This window comes from Lynx rufus, unplaced genomic scaffold, assembly GCF_022079265.1.
Source record: "Lynx rufus isolate CCGP_SWC_20201006 ecotype Redwood Valley unplaced genomic scaffold, mLynRuf1.p SCAF_10, whole genome shotgun sequence".
NCBI classification, from domain to species: domain Eukaryota; kingdom Metazoa; phylum Chordata; class Mammalia; order Carnivora; family Felidae; genus Lynx; species Lynx rufus.
Genome location: NW_025814824.1, coordinates 60672707 through 60695555, shown reverse-complemented (window position 1 = coordinate 60695555; position 22849 = coordinate 60672707). Strand labels below are relative to the sequence as shown.

Below are 22849 nucleotides of genomic sequence, written 5' to 3'. Positions count from 1 at the left end.
ATTCCTAGCAGAGGGGACCATGTGAGCAAAGACACAGAGGTATGGGGGGGGGGGAATGCAGGTGAGATGAATTAGGACATTCAGATGCCTTAGCCTTGGAGAGGCTGTGGTGCCCACAACCAGGAGTAATTAAAGATAAAGGCAATATTGAGCCGTAAGGAACTCCTACAACATTCTGGTTTCTCCATATGCTTTTCTGAAACATCAAATATCTGACTCTCTTGCTGATACCTGAAGCACGCATTCCACTGGCCTACTGAATAGTCCAGCTCTGAGAAGCCTGGGTCAGGGCCACAGGGGGGTTGGCTTTGAAGGCCACACTGCGGGGGGGGGGGGGGGGGGGGAGTGGGGAGGGGACTCTGGATGGGAGAGTGGCCCAGTGAACTGAGTAAGTTGCAGGCTTTGGCCCTGGCTATTCTTGCCAAGGATATATCCCCGAGCCCCGACTTACTTAGCCACTCTAAGTCTCAATCTTCTTACGTGTAAAATGGGGGTAATCATAGCGGCTAAATAAAAGGGTTACTAGGATTAAATGAAATAATATATGTAAAGTACACAGTATGCTCTGTCGTTCACTCAAAAATTGAGCAGGGTACTGTTCTAGGTGCTCCGGGTTACACGACTGAACAAAACAAAGAGCTCTTCTCAAGAGGGCTGCTGTGGTGAAGTGGCTATGAGCTTGGACTTGGGAGCCGTGCTGCCTGGGGCTGAATTAATAGCTGCGTGATCTTAAGCGAGGTGCTTAATCTGTGCCTCAACTTTCTTATTTGTAAAATTGGTAATAGTGTAACCTCATAGGCTTGTATGACGGTGAGGTGAGGTAATTCATTTACGGTGCCTAGCACAGTGCCTGTCTCAGTAAGTGTTAGGTGGTAGTATTATTAAAAGGAGGGGCCTCACCGTCTCCCATTGCCTAGTGTGCTCAGAACCCGAGAGCCAGCGGGCCTGGGCGGCAGCGCCCCCTCCTGGCTGCCGAGAGAACGGAGTCCTCCCGTTACAGAACCTCCCTCCCTGCTTGCTCTTTGCGTCCCCGCCGAAAGGGAAGCCTCAAGAATTTCTCTACCAGCCGGGGTCTACCAAGCGCCACCCCCGTGGGGGGCGGGGCGGAGGCTCTGTGCGCTCACTTTGCCGGCCGGTAAATTAAGTCGTCTCATCTAATTCTCAAACAGCACTCGAAGGCAGGAACAGTTACTGTTTCCATTTCACCTAGGGGGAAACGGAGGCTCGGGAGGTCGAGTCCCCTGCCCCGTGCCGTGAAGCGAGGGAGCAGTGGGTCCGCCGGTCCCCAGCCTCCGCCTGGTCGCCGGGTAGCCCGCCCCAATCTCTGCGGCGTGTGCGCGCCTGTTCTATGCGCGTGCGCGCGCCCCAAGACCAGCCCCGCGGGCCAGGAGCGCGGTCCGGAGGGTGGGGAAGGAGGGGTGCGCCCGGACCCGGGGCGCACGGGCGGGGCTAGTGCCGGACCCCGGCCCCGCCCATCGGCCCCGCCCTCCCGGCTGCCGGGGGGGAAAGAGGCGGCGGAGCTGCGCGTGGGGACTCGGCGGGCGGTGAGGAGCGCGGAGCCGGAGCCGGACGCCGCCGCCGCCACCGCCACCTGCGCTGCCGTCATCAAGGTAGGGAGGCCCCGCGCTGCCAGCCGTGCCTTCCCGCGGTACGCGATGTGTGCGCGCTGCGCCTCCCGGCTGCAGCGCCCTGGGAGGGATGCTGGGCTGGGCAAGCCGCGGGGGACCCGGCGGGGCGCGGGGGACAAGACTTCCAGCACCTCCGCGTGAGCTTACAAAGCACCAGCCCTCTCCAGGCCTCAGTTTCCCCACTGGGATAGCGGGCGCAATGGTGGCTCCTTCCGCGCCGCGCCGTTGGGAGAGGCCGCCCTGAGGTCCAAGCTCCCGACGGCTGAGGGGCCGGGATCTGCACCGTTTGCACCCGCCCACCCCTCCCGCCCGCCGTGAGGGCCGCTCACCCTGGGTGTGGCGAGCCGGTCCCAACAGGCCTCCCTTGTGGCTTGGGTGCCCCTCCGGAACCCTGTCTGGACTCTCCCCCTGCTGACTAGGTGACCTGCAGGGCTTCAGCTTCCCCATACGGGAAACAGGAGGGGGCGACCGCCCGAGATACCTATGGAGCCCGCCTGGGCGTGCAGGGTGGGGCGGTCAGTGTCGGCCCGCCAAGTCGGCCTTGCTGGGGGGAGGCCTCACTGGGGGGCGATGGGACCATCAGCTTCAGACTTGCCTGGGCTAGACCCATGAACCAACCTGGATTTAGAGAATGGAGTGGCACGTCCTCTTCCCCTTCCATTGCCCCACCAGGTATGCTAGGGCTGGATCACGTTGGTGTGGGGCGGGGGGGGGGGGGATCCTCAGAGGCGTGACAGTGCGGAGAGAGCTGTGTCTGGGTGGGGTTGGGTCTGGGACAGAATATGTGTATGAAGGACTGTGGCTCTAGGCTCTCCGGGTGAAAAATATCTCTGGCCTCTGGCTCAGTGGCTCGGTAAGATCCCCTCTGGAAGGTCTTGCTTCCCCATTGCACACCTCTTATGATGGGGATCTTACTAGCTGTAAACAGCAGGAAGCTTCTCGTCCTGCTCTGGGCTTACAGATCACATCTTACTCCTCTTCCTCCACCCTGGGCGTATCATTTGGCTTAAATCTGCTCACTTCCAGGCTGACCAGCCCCAGGCCCAGCACTCTTTCTGTTGCCAGAGCCAAAGCGCGCAAGGGCAAGAGGCAGGAGCTGAGGTGTCTGCCCCAGAGCAAGTAGTGGTGAGCCTGGGGCTTGTTCAGAACCCACCTGCATCAGGACTGGAATGTGTCCCCTGCATTCCCTGCACTTCTAGAGCACCTTTGGGTTAGCAGCTGCCTTAGAGGTCTGGAGTGAGAGGAAGGGCCAGAGAAGCCCCTCTCCAGGCCTCCCTGCCTCCAGTGCCTCTTCCCCATCTTCTCCTGTTGCCTGCCCTGACTGAAGGAGTAGTTTCTGAGAACCACGTCTGGTCTCTCTCATCCACTTCGTGACCTGCCCCCCGCCCAAGAGCTTTCTTACTGCCAAAAGTAAGGAGAGGCTGCCTGGGCAGGTGGTGAGCTCTGTGTCATCAGAGGTATGTGAGCAGAGACTGGATGAGCACTTGCTGGAGTTGAGCTACCTTTGACTGCAAGTCTCGGATTCTCAGGCCAACTGAGAGTGACCGTGACTGTGCCTTCTGGTCATGGTGGAGCCTCACAGAACCTGGAGCTAGACCACAAATGAGTATTATTACCCCCTTGTAAAAACAGACTAAGTATATGTGCTGTCACTCGAACGTAGCTCCAATGCACACACTTAAGTGCTACCTAAGTCTCCTCTCATCTCTAGGTCTGTATGATCTGGGCTCTGTTTTCCTGCTCAGCTAGTGCAAAGAGGCACCCATTTTGGCCTGATTTAGGGGCATGGCAAATTCTGGCTATTAAAAAGTCATCCTATGCTAATAACTGAAAATGTACTGTGGAATTGTGGAATATCCAAGCGGAAAGGGATCTTAAGAGATCATCTCTCCAAACCCCTCTTTGTCTAGATAGGCATCCCCTAGCCCCAGAGGGGATGTGACTTGTCAAAGTTCACACAGCAAACTAGTAGCCAAGCCCAGGGATCCTGATTTTAAGCCCAGAGTATTTGTTTATTTGTTAGGAAACGCATACCATGTATATGGTAAGTGAAAGCAGCCTGTATTTATTCCTATAGAATTAGCAAAAATAAATGCAAAAGGTTAAACCTCTTTGTGGGGATTCTCCAGCAGCATTTAATTTTGCAGGGCAATCTGGCAGCCTGTTACAAAAGTCTGTGAAAATGATCCTAACTGCCCTTTGCCCCTAGACTTCTACTTTGAGGACTTTACCCCAAGGAAGTAACTATGTAGAATGATAAATGTAGTGCTGATATTTATAACAGTTTTCTTATAGTGGAGCTCTTGGTGTTTTATCTGAGGTTTAATAAACATTTCATTTGAAAAGTACAGCTTAAAAAATAGTAACACTAAAGCTTACATTGCCAGCGTCTGGCCAACGTAAAAGCAGTGTGGTCCAGAGGAGAGACCACAAGACTAACGTCAGCAGGCATAGATACCAGGATGAACTCTTCATGTACCCCACTGTGTGACCTTGAGTCAGTCCCTTTCCCTTTCTGGACCTCACTCTCCCCATCTGTGAAATGGGGTAGGTTGAGGGATTGCTGAATTTCTTTCAGCTCTGACAACCTGCCTTCTGGACCTAACAGACCTCTGTAACTGAATCCTGTATTGGAACAGTGAACGTGGTGATAACCAAAGAATGTTCTAGCGTTCCTCCCCCATCATTAAATGAATCCCCTTAGAGGTGAGCAGCTAGCCTTTTCCACCCGGGACGGGGCTTAATCCAACCTTAGACTTTTATTAGTTCTGAATGGCCAGAACCTGGATTGTTTTAGAATATAGCATAGCTTTGTTTTTATTTTCTTTGCCAGATATCAGGGGACAGAGATTTTTCCGGAGGACCAGGAGATATTACAGCAAGATCCTCTGTTGGCTATTTTAAGTCTATAGGCTGTGCCTGCTCTCCTTCAGACTGGATTGGAGGTGTTTGCAGTCCCACCTAGTATGAAGGGCCAGGAGTAGGTGACTTCACTTTTTGGACAAACATTTATAGGGTACCTACTGAGTACTAGGTCTTGAGGTGCCCCCCCAGAGTCCTGCCATGAGAAATATATTAGGTTGAACTATGTGAAATGGCCAATATCTGCCTGCTTTTGACTTACGAGAAATGGCAATTTCATTCACTTCAGCCTAAATGGAAAAAGAGATCATTGAAGAGCACTGTGCTCCCTGCCATAATTGAGAGATTGGCAGGATACCGTGGAGACTCGGAAAGTATGATTTTGAGCTTGGAGATGTCCAGGAGGAAGGGCATGGGAACCTCGCCTTGAAGAATCAATAAGAGTAATAACAGCTAGTATTTATCGAGTACTTACCACTGGCCTGATTCTCTCCTACGTGGTTTATATTCATTCATTTAGTTATTCAACTGTTCTTTTATTAAGCATCTACATTGTGCTAGGTATTCTCTGGGGTGGGAGCAGGAGTCTTGATCGTAAGTAAAATAGACCAAAAAATCTGTCCTAAAGAAACCTAAAATCTAATACAGAAAAAAGACACAATGAGCAAAAAGTAAAGCAGCAGGTGATAAGTGGGACAGGACAAGTAAAACACAGGAGTATGTTTCGAGTGTGTGACAGGGAATGGAAGGAGGGGGTTGCGATTTTAAGTAGGGTGGCTGGGGGGATCATTGAGAAGGTAACTTTTGGGCAAAGTCTGGAAGGAGGTGAGAAAGTGAGCTGGGCTGATTTCTGGAGGAGGAGCCATCCAGGTGGAGGGAACAGCCAGTGCAAAAGCCCTGAGGTAGAACCATGCCTGGTATGTTCATGGAAGAGCAGACTAGAACAGAGTGACAGAGAAGACAGAGGAGACTGGTAAGAGGCACCACTGGTGGTCAGGTTGTGGACCCCGCCCTGTACATCAAGGAATCCTCTAAGTTTGTGGGGGGGGGGGGGTGGGTGTTGTTAAATAAATAGGCCTAAGTAAACCGTAGGGGTTTAACAAGTGGGGCTCAAACTCACGACCCTGAGATCAAGAGTCACATGCTCTCCCGACTGAGCCAGCCAGGTGCCCCAAGGGGGGTACTCTTTTACTCCTTTTTTCAGTTTAGAATACACAGATACAGATACATTAAGTAGCTTGCTAAGACAGTGTCTCACAAAGGAGCTAGATCTTTTAGTAGAGGGCATTGAGGAGCCATGGGAGGCCAAGGCAAGAGCATGGCCAAATTTGAGTGTCAGTGCGATTCCTCTGGGGTACAGAGAGAAGGCTGTGGAAATAATCCAGACCCAGGGTGATGAGTTGGGCCCCGGCAGTGAACCAGTGAATGTAGGGGCAGAGGATCCGCGAGCTCAGTGCTGGGAGTGAGAAGGGGGGTCCAGCCCAGGTGAGCAGGAGGAGGAGGAGGAAGCCAGGCTGGTCCTAGGCTTATTTATGTAATAAACATTTAATAGCACTTCTTATGCTCTAGGCACCATCTAAAATTTGACATACATTAACTCATTCAATCCTCAAAGCATCTTGGAGGGTAGATGGTCTCATTATTATTACTACTTTTTAAAATGGGCATATTATATTGTCAATAAAGTTAATTTACAAAGAAAGTATATTTGTTTTTTTCTATCATAAATACTTGATGGTGATGGAGAATTTAGAAAAAAAGGAAAACAGAAAATAAATTACACATACCTTCTCTTTTCATCTCAGGTAATCAATATAAATATTTTGGTGTATTTACTTTGTCTTTTTTCTACCACTATCCCCATTTTACAGATGAGGACACTGGGGCCCAGAGAGGCTGGGCAGTTTGCACAGAATACGACATTTGAACCCGTGTCATCGGACTACAGTGTCCAGGGTCTTAATCACTGTGCTGTGCTACCTGGAATGTCAGTTGGGGGGTTCCACTGAGACACACACACCCCCCCCACTCACCCCACCCCAGCATATTTCACAGATGGGGAAAGTGAGGCCCAGTGAAAGGCAGGGCCTTGCTCAGCATCTCTCACCCAGTTGGGAGCAGATATGTGAGGTCCCATTCGAATAAGAAATTGGATGCTGAGAACTTGTGCAGGGTTGATGTGACAGCTGCCTTCAGCCTGGCCTTGAGCCCAGAGCTTGCAGGGGGCTGGCAAGCGGCGTGACCCTGCCCAGAGGGAGTACCGAGGACTGCCAGGGCAGGCCTGTGTTCCCTGAGCTCAAGAGTCTCATCCCTCCAGCCGGCCCTGGATGGGAGGTGGCCAGGAGATGGGGAGGGAGAGGCTGGGGCTGTGCCAGGCCTGCAGGCCCCCTGGGAGTTGTCTCTTGTACTCTGACTGTGCATTTATTTCTGGCTCTGGTGCCAGCGAACTCCTGGGGCCGCCCGCTGCTAGGGATGCAGTCCTGGCATCCAGTCCCAGCACAGCTACCAGGTGAGCCTTGGGCCAGGGGCTTGCCCACCCCGCCCCACCTGCAAAACAGCATCATAATGGTGCCAGCTGCAGGATGAAGTGAGGTGTAGGTGGAAAGTGCGGGCACACAGAGGTGCTCAGTAGATGGCCAACCGCTGTTGCTATTTCTAAGGCTACCCCAGGGTGTTGGCTCAGGCTGGGGAATTGAACCTGCCCCAACCAGATCCCCCTCCACGACACTCCCCTTCACACCTGGCTGAACGAGGTAAGGCCCAGCCAGCGCACGAGGAGACGGAAATGAACCTCGGGCAGTGGCTTGGAGTCCAAGATTGCAGACAACAAAAGACGCAGTGGAACGAAAGAAGCCATACCTCTGAGGAGGGAGACCTGACCTGGCCAGTAACGTGCTCTGTAGGCAAGTCCTGACCCTTCTTTATGCCCCTTGTTCTCACCCATAAAGTGAGGAGAGTATTTCACACCCCCCCTCCTGGAAACCCAGGAGCCGTGGGCCCTCAAAGGGGCATCTGACCTAGCCTGGGGTGAGGCTGGAGGTGGGGAAGTCTCCTGGAAGAGGTGATGTCTGAGCTGGGTTGTTAGTGGGATTAGAGTCAGCCAGACTCTGGAGGGGAGGAAAGCAAAGAAGGTCATTGGGTAAATGGCCCACCACTCTGCTCCTCAGTCTCTTCATCTGTAAAATGGCTTAAATGTCAATACCTGCTTTGCCTAATTTTTAGCGTGGTTGTGAGGCTCAAAATTGGATAAAGAGCATGGAAGTGCTTTTGAACTATAAAATGCCCCAAGCACCTGTTCCTTGTTCTTAATGTGATGTCTGGAGCCCGCTGGGGTTAGGAAGTACAAGGCCAGCATCCTTCGGGGTCTCAGAGGACATCTGGTCTGTTTTAACAGGCCTCCAGTCGAAGTCCAACAGGGACAGACAGCTTCCGTTTACCTCGCACCCCTTGATTTAAGAGCTCAAGAGTATTTCTGTACTGGGGTGTGGCTTTGCTTCCAGGAGGCCTGAGGGCAGCCATGACCCAATCACAGCCCTTTCCCATCAAAGGGGGACAAGTATCTGCAGAAAGCCATGAGGCCATGAGCATGGGCCGGGCCTCGGGGACCTGGCTGAGGTGGACTAAGGCACCTGCCAAGGGAAGGGATGGAGGACAGGGGAGTGCCATGAGATCACTGAGAAGAAACCCGTCCATGTGGAGGGTGGTCTGCAAGGTCGCATTAACTGGAAAAGCAAGGAAGAGAACTGTGTGTGGGGACTGAGCCTGTTAGGGTTTGAATGTGGGAGAAGAATATATCTGTGCACCGTGACTACGGATACAGACGGACACACATCAAGCTGGTTGATTATCACTCTCACTTTTGTCTTTTCTACATTTGAAATTTTTATGTGCTATTTGACATTCATTTCTAGAGCAATTTGTCTGTATGTAATATATGTTACAATATAACGTAGATAGTATAACAGTCTGACCTCACCAGGCTGGAGGGTTTACCGAGGCACCCAAGGACTTGGATGAGGCCTGAATCACACCCCCCTGCTGGCCTTCTAGGACAGTTGAGAGCAGAGTCCAGGGATGGCTTGATGAAGGAGTCACAGAAGAAGAAGTCTCTGGGGTAGGTTCCAGGATTCTTTGGGACAAAGACTGGGGGTTTTAGGCAGCCGTAAGCACTGTTAGGACTGTGACCAGACTGCACAAGCCAGGGACCGCAGGCTACATCAGCAGGAGCACAGGGTCAGATCCAGAAAGGTTAGGATTCTACTGGAGTTTGGGCCACCCCCTGAGTGGGACCGGGACAGCAGGGACAGATCCGGGGGGCCAGCTGGCTAGGGAAGGGCCTATCTTCAGAGTTTGTGATAATACTTCAGGGCCCTGCCTCAGTATGCCAGACCCCAGCAGACCCTTTTCCCTCAATGATGCACTTTCTTGGTCTTTGGTCCATGGGGCGCTCACACACCTTCCTGTCTCTTTGCAAAGGAAATAAAGAAACTAAGCTATTGTCATGTTTTGTTAAATGCAGAGTACCTTCTGTTATGAGATATACCATTATTTTAAAATCCATTAAGAAAGAAAAACAGCAGACAGTTAAGCTATAAATTGCATCCCAGTTTCAGAGATGTTACGTGGTAAAAAACTGTGTGTCTTAGAATCAATTAGATATGACATGCAGGAGGCCCCAAACTAGGCTCTTAATGTGCATATATCCATTTAATCCTGTATCAACCTCCTGGCTAGATAGTTTTGCCCTCTTTTTACAGATAAGAAGACAGGGGTCCCAGAGAGGTTAAGTGACTTTTGCAAGGTCACACAGCCACTGGGATCTGAACCCTGCTCTAACTAGACTCCATCACCTTTTCCTCATCCCACCCCACAAAGAAAAGGCTCCTGAGTCCTGGCCCCCTTGAGAAAAGAAAGTGTTCACACTGCAGAGTAAACATATTCCAGTTCAGAAATGCCCCAGTGGACTGGTCATTAACGCCCAGGGCTATGAGTGATGGGGGAGTCCTAGAGGGGAACTCGGGAGATAATGGACAGGAAAGAGCTTTGAGAGCTTTTTGGCTGGTTCATTAGCCTCCTCCTTGTTACAACCATTACCAGGAGGAGTAGGTTGACCTATGGCCCACGCGCCTGGAGAAAGACCACAGAGACCTGCCCCACACAGATTATCCTAGAGTCTCACCCAGAAAGGCCCATTCGTTCATTTCCTACAAAGTTATTTTTCAATTAACTTTTTAAAATGAGATCTTTATTCGTGTATTGGTTACTGAGTGCGAGGGATACGGAGCACAGCAAAACAGACATAGGTATTGCCCGGGTAGGCTCACAGACCAGAGGAGATGAGCAGTAATCCTAAAGTCCCACAAAACCTGGAACAGGTGCCTGGGGGAGAAGAGAGGGTATCAAAGCTTGCCAAGCTGAGAATGTGTGTAATTCAGGGTCACTGCAGAACGCTATTCTAAGGGAAGGACTTTTGAGCTGAGATCTGAAGGATGAATACGAGTAATCAGGTGGAGGTGGGAAGGGGAGCATGCTGGACAGAAGAAACAGCCCCGAGGCTGAAGGAGGTGGACCTTTGAGGAATTAAGAGCACTGAGTGTCTACAGCTCTGATTCCTGGGCATAGGAGGCTGGAGAGGTGGAGTGGGCCAGACCCTTTGGGTCCTGGAGTAACGGCCATGGAGTGGCATGCTCAGATTGACATCTTTGGGGGGAAAAATGATTGGTAGGTAAGACTAAGTGTGCAGGTGAGAGCAGCTGGTAGCAATGGGAGTGGAGATAAGTGGATGGTTTAAAAGGTTTGGGAGGGGTGGCATTAGTGATGGATTTGGCTCTGAGTACAAGGAGGAGGAGGCCACACAGGCGACCCCTGGGATCTGGCTTGCCTGGCTGCGCCCTTGCCCTCACAAGACCTGGCTTGCAGAGGAAGGGCCCTGGAGAGAGAAGAGCTGCGCTGTGAAAGCCGTCACCCCATTTGGCACTTCCTGTTTGGGTTTTGTCTGTTTTTTCCCCAGCCCTAAGTAGGTATGCTGGTTTGTCCGGCACCAGAGTTGTGCCGAATAATGGGGAAAGAAGTCAGCGGGGGGGGGGGGGGGGGGGGGGAAGGTTTCAGGGTGAGGGTGAGGTGATGGGCCGTGGCACCTGTGGGAGGAGAGAGGAGGAGACAGGTGGGGAGGAGGTAGAGGGGGGCCAGTGACGGGTCGTCTCTCAGGTGCAGGCTGTAGGACGGTGTCCCGCATTACTGGGCACAGGAAGCAGGCATCATGGCAGATGGATGTCCCATGGCCCAGACACCATCCCGGGAGCTGGCCTTTCAGAAACGCTGGATCCAAGCTTGGTGGCAGAGTCAAGGCAGAGCCAAATGGCTTGTGTCTCTCTGGAGAGCGGTCTGTGGTCCCGGGCTCTCTCCTTGGGCCTGAACCAGCACCTAACAGGGGTGCTGACGAAGGCCTGCTCACATCTGGCAGGTGACAGGAGGCTGAAGGTGGGGAGGTTGTGGCCAGCAAGGGGGCACTCGAATTAGTGACTATGGAAGCGGGTGGCACATTTTCACATGATGACAGAGTGCAGGGTATGGCCAAGAGAAGGCGTGACTGAGGACAAGGAAAGAAGGTCATTTGGAGATGATATGGTCCTTGTACAGGGGGAGACTGAGGCTGGAGGGGATCTGGGACTTGTCTGAGGTCACACAGTGAGGAAGTGGCTCTCCTGGTGTGCTGTGCTGTGGGTCCCAGATTTCAGAGGGTGGTTCCTTTCCTCGGTCTTCCACGGGGAGACTGCTGCTGAGTCTACACCCTGGGCTGGGTGTCAGGAGGCCTAGGCAGGGGGTCGTGGCCAGGCAGGAGGGAAGGTGTGCGGGGAGCCTCTGAAAGAGGGAGCAGCTAAGCTGAGCCTTGTAGCAGCTGAACGTGCAGAGAGGAGGGAGGGACTTTTTGGCAAAAGAAGCCGCACAGGCCGAGGGCTGGCGAAGGGGCGGATACTGAGCCTATTGGGGATGTAGCGAACATACGGTCCAGTTTGGCTCAGTCTAGGGAATAGTATCAGGTACTGGCCAGTTGCCAAGGGCAGGGAGGTGGGAGCAGCCTGCCCTGGCAGGGAGGAGTGTTTTTTCATTGACACTGTTTAGAATTGCAGGCATATCATGATAATAAAAAGTCAGACTTTTAGTCGGTCTTATTGTTTTTAAGTTCTCTATAGAAAATGCACCCCCTATTGTCTGCACCCAGGCCTACTGCCCTTGTCCCCCCCATTTTCTCTCCCCACCTTGCCCCACCTCTCTTCTGGGTTTACCCCTCAGATCTCAGCTTTGAATGCCCAACTGAGAAGCCACTGAAGGTTTTGGAATAGGGGATGCTTCCGTCTCATGGTAGCCCAGGGGGGACTCAGCATAGGGGAAGTCAGAGAGAGGGATTAGAAGGACAGTCTGGAGGAGGCAAGAAGGTTATGGGAGGTGGGGAGGATGAGAGTAGGGGGGAAGAGAGCCGTAGAGACAGGAGCGGGATTTCAGGCACGCCCCAGAAGGCCCAGGACCCAGATCCACAGCTGTCTGCCACCACACCAGACCCGGACAGGCACACCTGGGGGGCCACTGGGCTGCAGAGGCTCCGGGTCCTGCGGTATCCAGGGCTGTAGCTAGGAGTCAGAGGCAGAATTCTCAGGCTCCAGATCTCAGCCCCCTAAACAAAACCTTCCAGAGTGTAAGAACAGAAGTAACACCCCTCAGGGGCTACTACCCAGCCTACAGATGTCAGCAGGACCTCATGGGGTACCCAAACAGCAGTCCGTGAGCTGGGTTTGATGGGTCCCATTTCACAGATGCAGAACCAAGGCTTCAGACTGAGACAGAGTAACTCCTGGAACCGTGGCCTGCCGACAGCAACACGTCCCTCCGTTGTGCCAGCACTTGTGACTTTGCTGGGACGCACTCCACCCTCAGAGCCAGCAAGTGATTCATGCCACAGGGGACACAACTATAGAGGGCTGAGAGGTGCAGGGACCTGCGAACAGCCCAGTAAGAGGCTGCACTGTGGCCAGGACAGGGAAGCATCCAGTGTTAGCACCAAGAACTAGAGATTTGCGTTCTCTCTGGGATCTGCTACTGACCAGCCAGGTGACCTTGGACAAGTTACATCCCTTCCAGAATCCTTGTATCTTCATCTGAAAAGTGAGGTTAGACCAGATGATCTCTACCGTCCTATGCGGCCTGAAAATCCTCTCTGATAGTTTCCCCAGCTTCTGTTCTGGTGGCCTCCAAAGTGAGGTGTGCATGCTCACTGGGGTGCAGGAAAAAAATAATATCTGATGGGAAAATCACTCAGCTTTGCTCATGTTTCCCAGGTTTACACCTGCTGACGCCACTCAGGGTGTCAGACAGCCTCATGCCTCATGTCTCCAGAAGTCTCGGGAGAGAGGGGGAAAGCCCTCTAAGAAAGGATGACCCCTACTCTTTGATTTGTGTTCAGCAGTTTATTACAATTAATTTAACCTGGTTAATGAATCCAGGTTAATCCAGACTAATTAATCCAGATTGGATTTATGGATTATACTAACCAGTTTTAACTAAACGAATCCTCACAAAATGGACAAGTGGTTTTAGAAGATTCCTATCTGAACAGTGGGTTGGTTGGTGGTGGTTCTAATAATACCAGTAAGAGCTGACAAGAGGTTAACCCTTGGGTTTCCAGCAAGATTCCATCGGCAGCCACAGATAAGAGGAAAAAAAACAATCACAAGCTAATCAAGCCTGATGAGAAGTCAGCCCAAGGTGTTTTTAAATTTGAGGGACATTATTTGAAATTTGCAGTCACTCTGATTAATGATGAATCCTGTTTCATCTGTATGTTGTGCCTCACAGTTCCCAATGGTAGTTACTCGTGTATAATATAAAATATTGGCAGGGGTGGGGACTCATTTTTTTTTCTCTTTGAAAGGAGCATATGATTAAAAAAAAAAAAAGTCTCAAGGGGCGCCTGGGTGGCGCAGTCGGTTAAGCGTCCGACTTCAGCCAGGTCACGATCTCGTGGTCTGTGAGTTCGAGCCCCGCGTCAGGCTCTGGGCTGATGGCTCGGAGCCTGGAGCCTGTTTCCGATGCTGTGTCTCCCTCTCTCTCTGCCCCTCCCCCGTTCACGCTCTGTTTCTCTCTGTCCCAAAAAAAATAAATAAAAAACGTTGAAAAAAAAAAATTAAAAAAAAAAAAAAGTCTCCCTGCTCTAACCTCCTCGTCCTTTTCTATGCAGCTGCCACTTCTAACAAACCACCACATTTGTGATCAAACTTTGTTCAAGTGGGGTGTGATTTCTCCATTTTTCTACCCATTCCCAGGGCAGCCACCCCATGGCTACCTTTGAGCCCACAGATGCCAGCACAGGGTCTGTCTCCAGCTGGAGACATGGAAAATGTAGGGTGAGTCAGTGTGCCCCGATTTACCTTTCCCACTGTGGGGCTGTTGCCGTGTTGACCTTTCTAGCAGCAAAGACTTCGGGGTCTGTCTTCTCTCCTGAACCTAAGGAGCCCCATCTTTCTTAGCCTAAACCACACACTAGAGGAATATAGCCCACATTCCAAAAGTCTGACCTCCAGGAGGGTCCAGCTAGGGTGAATGACCCCCCAGCTTCACAATTAGATTTTTCTTCCCCTGTCATCCTTGGAATTTGTCCCTCTGAGGACAGCAACACAGATAAGAAACAAAATATTTGCTGCGGTATCCAGACACAGGATCAAAGGAAACTTTGTTTCATGTTTTAGAGGACTCTCCTGGGCTCGGGTGCCAGAAATCTGAATCCCATTCCTGGTTCTTCCCTGTATGGATGGCCCTGGGCAAGCTGACTCAGTTTCTCTTTCTGCACCCCATGAATTCTTGGGGTCTGGCCAGTGCTGCTATTCTAAGAAGTGAATCTGGGATCTTTGGGGGGACCTGCTCTTCTGAGTGTTTCTCAGCCGCCATCTGGAGGATTTGAGTACAGTCTGGGCTCCAAGCTGGGTGAGAGATGGAGAGCTCCCCACTGGAGCATAACGGGGAGGTGACCAAAATGGGGAGTAGTTAAGAAATTTAGCCACACAAAAAACTCCCCAACCTGAGTAGAACCATCCCAGAGGCACGTGGTCAGGGGCCTCAGATCTCTGAAGGGTTGGCGTGGGGCAAAGGCAAAGGATGTGGTTGGTGGGGCTCAAGGGATGGAAGGCGGGCAGTAGGGGAAATTGTGGATTTCCTCTTTGTAGAAGGAGGAAGTGTAACAAACAGTTGAGTTGCTCTGTCCCCGGAAGGAGTGAGGTTTCCATCACTAGAATGGTACAAGCCAGGACCCTCAGACTTTTCAGACAGAGTGGTGTGGAAAGGGAGACAGAGCCGGGCTGGATGCCCACCTGGGTCCCTGACACTGGGCAGTCTTGAAATATTTTATCTGTTTTTTGCCCCAAATGTAATAAAATCATTTGAGAGAGGGAGTTAGTGTGCCTGGCTAAGAATTAGATTAGATAAGAATTAGAGCTTTAGACTCTAAATCAGCACGAAGCGGGTGGCAGAGGGACACAAGGCTTTCTCTGTTTCCAGACTGTGAAGGTCTAATACTTAGATCTTTAAGTATTGCCACTTAGAGGAGAAAGAAAGGACACGGACGCTTTGTGTTTCTGGTTTAGTCTGTAAGTCCTGTTCACCTTATTCATTTTTGCTAAAGGTTCATTTCAATCCCTCAATACAGTCAAATACCTTAGAACGGTGCCCAGCTCACAGTGAGTACTCAGTAGAAGTTACCATTATTACTTATTTTGAATTTATCTTGAACTTGCCATGTGCCAGGCAGTGTTCTAAGTACTTGTCAGATATGAACTTATTTCCTATTACCATCCCGCTTCGTGATGACAAAACCTGAGGCCTGGAGAGGTTGATGAGCCTGCCCAAGGTGTCCCAACTGGGTGTGTGGTGAGACCGGTGTTCGAGCCCAGTAGGTGGTCCCCGACCATGTCTGTCACCATCCCTGCTGCCTCTCCGTGTGGTCACATCGTGCAATAAAGAAACAAAACACCTTTGCCTCCACTCCCCCTGCAGAGCCTCCCCAAGGCCTCAGGAGGGTGACAAGCAGGGACACACATTCCCATTGCACAGACAAGCACCAGGGCCCAGAGAGGGACAATGACGTGAGTGGGGTCACACAGCAAATGGGGGCAGAGCATCCTGGAGCGGGCCCCTGGTCTCAGAATGTCTGTGTACCTTCCCTGCACAGAGCGGAGCTCCCAGCCGAAACCGGAGGGAGTCCCGGTTGCAGGCACTGCTCCCACAAGGATTTTTCCTTCACCAGGAGCAGCTGGAGCTGGCTCCACAGAGGGACAGTGAGCAGGAGGGAAGTGGATGGCAAGAGCCGCCCCTCTGCCTGGGGAATGGTCCTCCGGACCCTTCTTGAGAGCACCTGGGAGAGCCATGAGGCACCCTACAGCACCCCTTCTGCCCTGAGTGGCCAGGAGTGAAAGAATGTGACCTCCACTGGGGCAGGAGGACCAGCCCCACCCCCCCACTCCCGTCAGGGAAGGTGTAGCAGAAGCAGAGGTGGAGCTGGCCAAAGGTGTGCCGAGAGCCTGGCCGTGATACCTAGGTGCTGCTGGCTCTCTTCTTCCTTTTTCACTGTGGCAGAATATGCATAGCATAAAATTTAACATTGTAACCGTCTTCAGTTCTGTGACATGGAGCACATTCACACTGTTGTACAACCAGCACCACTAGGATTTTTGTTTAATTTTTAATTTTTTTAATGTTTATTTATTTTTGAGAGGGAGAGAGACAGAGAGCGAGCGGGGGGGGGGGGGAGGGGCAGAGAGAGAGGGAGACACAGAATCCGAAGCGGGCTCCAGGCTCTGAGCTGTCAGCACCGGGCCCCACGCGGGGCTCGAACTCACAAACCTCGAGATCATGACCTGAGCCGAAGTTGGACGCTTAACTGACTGAGCCACCCTGGAGTCCCTGGTTTTTAAATTTTGACGTCACAATAGCCTAATGTATTCTTTAACGGTTTTGCTGACACGTATTAATGAAAAGTGTGCGTTAGGTGCTAAAATTATCATACTTGACAAAAAGGACCGTGTGTAGGAGCTTCCCCCATGCCAGGCATGGCTTTGAGGCATTTTAAATTAATAAATTCATTGAATCCTTGCAATTTCCCTATAAGTTAGGTTCTGTTACTGACCCCAGTTTACAGATGAGAAGACAGAGAGGTTTAGTATCTATCCCCAAATCCCTCCCTGGCTCTTGTCTGAGCCCACCGGTTGCTACCGTTTATTGAGAACTCACTGTGTGCAAGGCTCACTGCTCTGTTCAGCCTTGGCCCCATTTCATAGCAACCTGGCGAAGGGGTAAGCGCCTGTGTGGTTCCAAGATATACAGAAAGCAAGTCTGGGTTTATATCTGGGTCTCTGACTCAGAAGCCTGTGTCTTGACCAGCAGGCCTCGGTGCCTGCTGTTGAGACAGTGAAGCTGTCATCATAATACCTGCCTGGTTCTTGAGTGCTGGCCTCAGCCCATGTTTGTATATTGAGAATATGTGAGCGGTAGAAAGCCAAGAATCACAGCCCCAAGTGGCCCTGAGCTAGGAAGTGGTTGTGTGTTCATGGAATCTTTGTGTATTTGTGTAACCTCAGAAAATTGCTCTGAGCTGAGCACAGTTTGTTACATCCATGAGATGGGGGTACTTCTCCCCACCCTCAGGCGGATGTAAATTCTGCCTCCCCCGCAAGGTGGAAACGAATTGAGCAGTGAAAGGGAAGGACTGTGCAGATCGCTGAGCAGGGTTGTAGAGCGGTGGCTCTCAGAAGTGGTCCCTGGACCAGCTGCATCATTGTCACCTGGGAAATTGTTAGAAATGCAGGTTCTCAGGCTCCACTGCCGAATTGCTAAATCAGAAACTCTAGGATGGGCACAGCAGTCTGGAAGTTAATCAGCTTTCCAGGTGATTCTGATGAACTCTCAGGTGGAGACCCACTGCTAGACATCATCCCGCAAAGTGTAAATTGAGATACTGTCACCGGTCCCCGCAGAGAGTTAGTCTTGGGCCAGAAGCACGTCTTCAGCCTGGGATGCTGACATCTTTCCTGTCCCCTTCACCCTCACTCCTGTGCTCCCTGGCCCACAGGCCCAGTCTGAACAAATGATTGGGGGGAGCTCAGGGAGGCCGGAAACGGGGAGACAGTGGCCTCACGGTCCTCTCCTGGCCACTGTTGCAGCCAGTACCTGAAGAATTAAGGCTGAGCGTTTATCCCCACGTTAATAAGCAGGGGAGGGAGAAGCAGGAAGGAATTGCCCAATGTGTGCGGCTCCAATGTGTGTGGCTGAGCTGGGAAATGGAGTCCTGGGCTGTCCCGGCATGTGCAGGAAACAGGCAGCCCCTTAGTCATATCTGGAGACTCCTAGCACAGCGAAATGGGTTGAGGGAAGAAAGGAAGCTATCTCCTGAGGCAAAACCCCAGCTGCTGAGATGTGGCCTCCTGGCTCCACTGCTGAATCAAATTGCTAAGACCTGTGGAGGCAGAGCCGAGTTTGACTCCTGGCCAGCAAATCGGTGGCTCTGCACGCTCCCCTAATCAGGCATGATCGTCTCCTCCCTCCCACCCGCCTCAGAATGAGAGAGAGAGAGAGAACACAAGCAGGGGAGAGGCAGAAAGAGAGGAAGAGAGAGAATCCCAAGCAGACTCAGCACTGACAGCGCAGGATTCGAACCCAGGAACATGAGATCCTGTCCTGAGCTGAAACCAAGAGTCGGATGCTTCACCGACTGAGCCACCCAGGTGCCTCCTCCCGAGTCTCAGAACCATCACCCTCTTCCTCTTCACCGTGTTCCACAGCCCCTCCAGCCAACCGGAGCCGGGCGGGAAATAAAACCCACTTCACACACTTATTTCTTCCTTAGACACAAGCCCAAAGTGGAGGAAAGAAAATACTTTCTCCAGCCAAACATTCTAACTACCTAATAGGAGGAGCTAAATACACAGCACCTCTCACCTCACCACACCCCTGGTTACAAACTTTGACATCCTCCCGTGGTCTCAAGGGCCAAGTCCTTGAGCCGGTATTCAGAGCCCTTGCTGGCACCTTGCTGGCCTGGCCCTCACTGCTCCCTTGCACTTGCCCAGACCCCGGCCAGACTCCACCTTTGTGGTTCCCACGCCACGCACCCCCTTCCACCTGGAGTGCCCTCCCTTCACTCTGGGCTCAGCTCCCTCTACTCAGCATTTGACACTGGGCTCAAACAGACCTGCCCAGAGGCCCTTCACCGACTCCTGGGATTTCCACCTCCTTGCTGCAGCCTGCTCCGTCCCATTCACCCTGAACTGTGCTCGCTGGTTGCATGTCGGCCTCTCCCATCAACCTCAGCCCTGAGGGGCAGAAGCCCCTGCCAGGGTTATCCTTGCCTTCTCCCACAGTGCCCAGCACAGGTCAGGCTTCGGGAGGGCCCCAGTAATGCAGGTTGAAGTCACCCTTCAGGCCCCCGGTCCCTGCCACAGGGCAGGTAGGAGCTGACTGGTGGGCCAGAGGCGAGGGCCAGTGACAATAGAATTCAGGCCCCCTGGCAGGTGCCATTTCAGAACTTGGACTGTAGGGCTTCTGCTCACTGTGGAACCCTGAGCCAGGCACTCTCCCTGTCTGGGCCTCAGTGTCCCTCTCTGTCCAAAGACAAATTCAGAAGCTTTGCTGGGGAATGGATGGTGAGGAGGAAGTAGAGACTCCAGATTTTCAACCTCCTGAAGATGGGTTTAGAAAGTCCCCAGTGACCCTTGTCCCTTGAAACTCTCAGATAAGGAGATTGTGGGGCAATAAATCTGCATGGAGTTTTGGTCTGGGCCTGATTTGGGGGAATAAATAGGAAGAAGCTGTGTTCTTTGTCTCCAGAGGAGCCAGGCAAGAAGGGTACCAGGCTGAAACTAAGGACTGGGACAGCTGATAGGCCCTAGCTGATAGGTGACAGCTCTGTCACCCTCACAGTCCTGGGCTTTGGTGTGTGTGGACTGGAGAGCCCTCAGTAGACGGTCCTCACAGACAGGCAAGGTAGGAGTATTACCTGCCTGAGAAAACAAAACCCAAGAGGGGATGAGATCTGCTCAAGGTCATGGAGTAAATTGGCATCAGAATCAAGACTCTCCAACCTGACCAGCATGCCTGCTATGAAAGTGACAGGCCCAGCCCCCTCCCCCAAATGCCCAGAGGGGGTTCAGGAGAGGCTGGTAGCATAAGTGGAAGCTGGCCCAGGAGCCAGGTCGGTCTCCCCCTGGGTGCCTGCTTGTGGAATCTGACCTGAGTGTGGGCAAGGCAGAGGGGAAGACCCTTCGGACTTGGCAGTCTGATGGGTGAGTGGCTGGATGAATGGATGGAGAAAAGTAGGAAGAAACACAGGCAGCAGGACCAGAGAACGGAAGAGGGCAGCCATAGCCGAGCTCTTACTTGGTACTAGACGTTTGCAAGATAGTTTGCAGCCATTATCTCATTTAATCCTTGGCAAGACTCTGTGAGGTAGATATTAGGGTACCCTTTTACAGATGCGGATGCTGAGGCCCAGAGACAAGTGGAGGTCCAGGATTTCAACCTGATTCTTCTCTTTTCCTGCCCTGGGCAGCCTCACAGGAGAGAGAGCGCTCCTCCCTGGTGGTGGTACTATTTGAACTCGGCCCAGGAAGTGGGAGTGACAGGAAGGGCATCCTAGGAGCCCAGCTAAGTGCCAACCATGCGCTTACCTGGGCTGATTAAGTTCGAGGCAGAGCGAAGGGGGCATGATCAAAGGTGGCATGTCTGGGAAAACACTATGCTTTGAGGGGAAAGCAGATAAACCAGTTTGGCTAAAGGGTGAGTCTGTGGAGATGAGGAGAAGCAAGCAGATGTGGAGATGAGGGTGGGCAGTGAAGGCAGAATGTGGGGCCCCACAACCCTAGTCCAGCAGAGAGCTTTCTCCTAAGGACAGAGAGGACCTAAGGTGGGCCTTAAGGGAAATGACAGTGTCAGAGTGAGGGCAGGAAAGGAGCCCTGGGCTGGGGTGGGGGAGAAATGGAGTCGCCCAGAGAAAAGGCTGCCCATGCTTTGCAAGGCTTGAGGGAGGGGGAGAACAGCTGGGGGCCGTGGGGCAGGGGAGGTGAGGCCGTCTCAGGAGGTGGCCTGCCTCTCTTCGGTGCCAGGGACCTGGCTCTGGGGAGTGTCAGCTGTCAGGAGGAGGGGCTCCTTCGGGCCTAATCTTATCAGGAGGAGAGAGGCATTTTCTTGGTTCTCTCTCTGACTCAATCTGTATTTCCTGGGGCCTGCAGGGAGCCATCCGTGCTGGACCAGCAGGACTGGAGACCTGGAGGAAGGGAGATGGGGGCAGAGGAGGGTACGCATGGCAGAGAGAACGTGGAGATAGGACTGTTTTTACTTCTAGCTGCAGGAACCTCTGCCTTCACTGCTGAAACGACCCGGCGGAAGTCTGGTGGGGGGTTGCCCTGAAGCGGTGTCCCCAGTATCCTCTGTGGCCTATGTTAATGGAGAGAACCAAGGGCTGCCCCTGTCTTCCCTTCCACCCCCACCGAGAGCCTCCCCCACTTCCCCCAGCGGCCACCTCAGCATGCGGCTGAGCTAGGCGGCTGGTTTCCACCCCAAGAGTCCTGCCACAGAGACGCACACATACACTCGTCAGGTTCTTCTTGACTAAGATGGATTATCGGTTAGCTTTTCATGGGTGCTTGTCTGTTCCCTCCATCAACGTGGTGAGCCCTGGGGATGAGAACTCTATGCCTCGCGTCTGTTTTGCACTTTCTGGTTTGGGATTTTTACTTAGATCCCCCAAATGTTGGGCCTTCAACACGTACCTATCACATACTAAATCAAATCTTAGTGTCCTGTAAACATTGGGACCACAACAGTATTTTTTTCTTAATGTTTATTTATTTATTTTTTAGAGAGGTGGGGGAAGGGAGAGAGAGAGAGGGCTCCAGGCTCTGTGCTGTCAGCACAGAGTCCTATGCGGGGCTCAGACCCATGAACTGCGAGATCATGACCTGAGCTGAAGTCGGACGCTCAATTGACTGAGCCACCCAGGCACCCCAAGGGACCACAACAGTCTTAACAGCAAACGTGTAGAGCACTAAGTACGCACCCAGCATCACTCCATGTGCTGTGTGGATTCTCTCATTTAATCGTCTGGACAGCCCTGTGAAAGAGTGTGGATCCAGGACTAAACAGCTTGGCTTCAGATTCCAGCTCAGCCGCCTGCTAGCTGTGTGATTTTGGACAAGTTGCTTTGCCTCTCTGAGCCCCCAGTTGTCTCATCTGTAAAAATGGGGGGATAATAGTACTTGCCATGAGGATTAAGTTAGTACATAGAACATACTTCATACATAGTAAGCAAGTAAGTTAACTATTATCTATTACTGTGCCTGATTTTACTGGTGAGGAAATAGATACATTAAGTTAGCCTGCCCAAAGTCACACAGGTGTGGTGTACATGATCTGTCAATACACTGTTAATTGAGTACCCAGTAGCCACATGTGGCTATTGAGCAGTTGAAATGTTGGTAATGTGATTGAGGAGGTGCATTTTATTTTTTGTGTGTGTGTTTATTTATTTTTGATAGAGAGAGCTGAGCATGAGCAGAGGAGGGGCAGAGAGAGAGAGGGAGACACAGAATCGGAAGGAGGCTCCAGGCTCTGAACTGTCAGCACAGAGCCCAATGCGGGGCTGGAACTCAAGAACTGTGAGATCATGACCTGAGTGGCAGTCGGACGCTTAACCCACTGAACCACCCAGGCGCCCCTCTTTTAATCATTTTGACTTTAATTTAGAAGCCACGAGACCCCCGTGTTGGACAGAACTGGTGCAGAGGTCCCACACCCAGTGATCCGATGTAAATGATTCTCATGTGCATTTGAGGTCACAGTCCACAGCCCTGTGCTTTATCAGTCTAAGATCGTGCCATGTCCTGTCTTCCTGCTCTCAGCCATTTCCTCAAGAGGTGTAAACATGTGGAGAGCAGTGACAGAACTGCCCAGCCCTCGCTGCCCCGTCTCAATCCCAACACGGGGCCTGGCCCAGAATAAGCACTAAGCCAATAGCGAGTGGAGATTGCTGATTGAATTAAGCTAGGTTCACCTCCCTTTACAAACCTTGTATTTTTCTGCTTTGAAATGTTCTGTGCTCTGGTTCAGGATTTGGGCTCTTTAGGAAATTGGTTCTAGAGCCTTCTCTTCCACACAGCAAATTGCCAGAGTCAAGGTTATGAGTGACTTAGAATAGAATCATTGCATGTGGGACACCTGGGTGGCTCAGTTGCTTAAGCATCAGACTCTTGATCTCAGCTCAGGCCTTGCTCTTGGGGTCCGTAAGTTCAAACCCCACATTGGGCTCCACACTGGACATCGAGCCT

At 52.1% G+C, this 22849-nt stretch overlaps 1 protein-coding gene across 1 annotated transcript in view; it reads left to right on the top strand.

Moving 5' to 3' along the window:
- The first annotated feature begins 1443 nt into the window (after positions 1-1443).
- CORO2A (coronin 2A) overlaps positions 1444-22849 on the top strand; it is a 56786-nt gene continuing 35380 nt past the window's right edge. The window contains exon 1 of the mRNA XM_047066812.1: positions 1444-1610. The gene's annotated coding sequence lies outside the window, so the exon portion shown is untranslated. The remainder of the gene's footprint in view (positions 1611-22849) is intronic.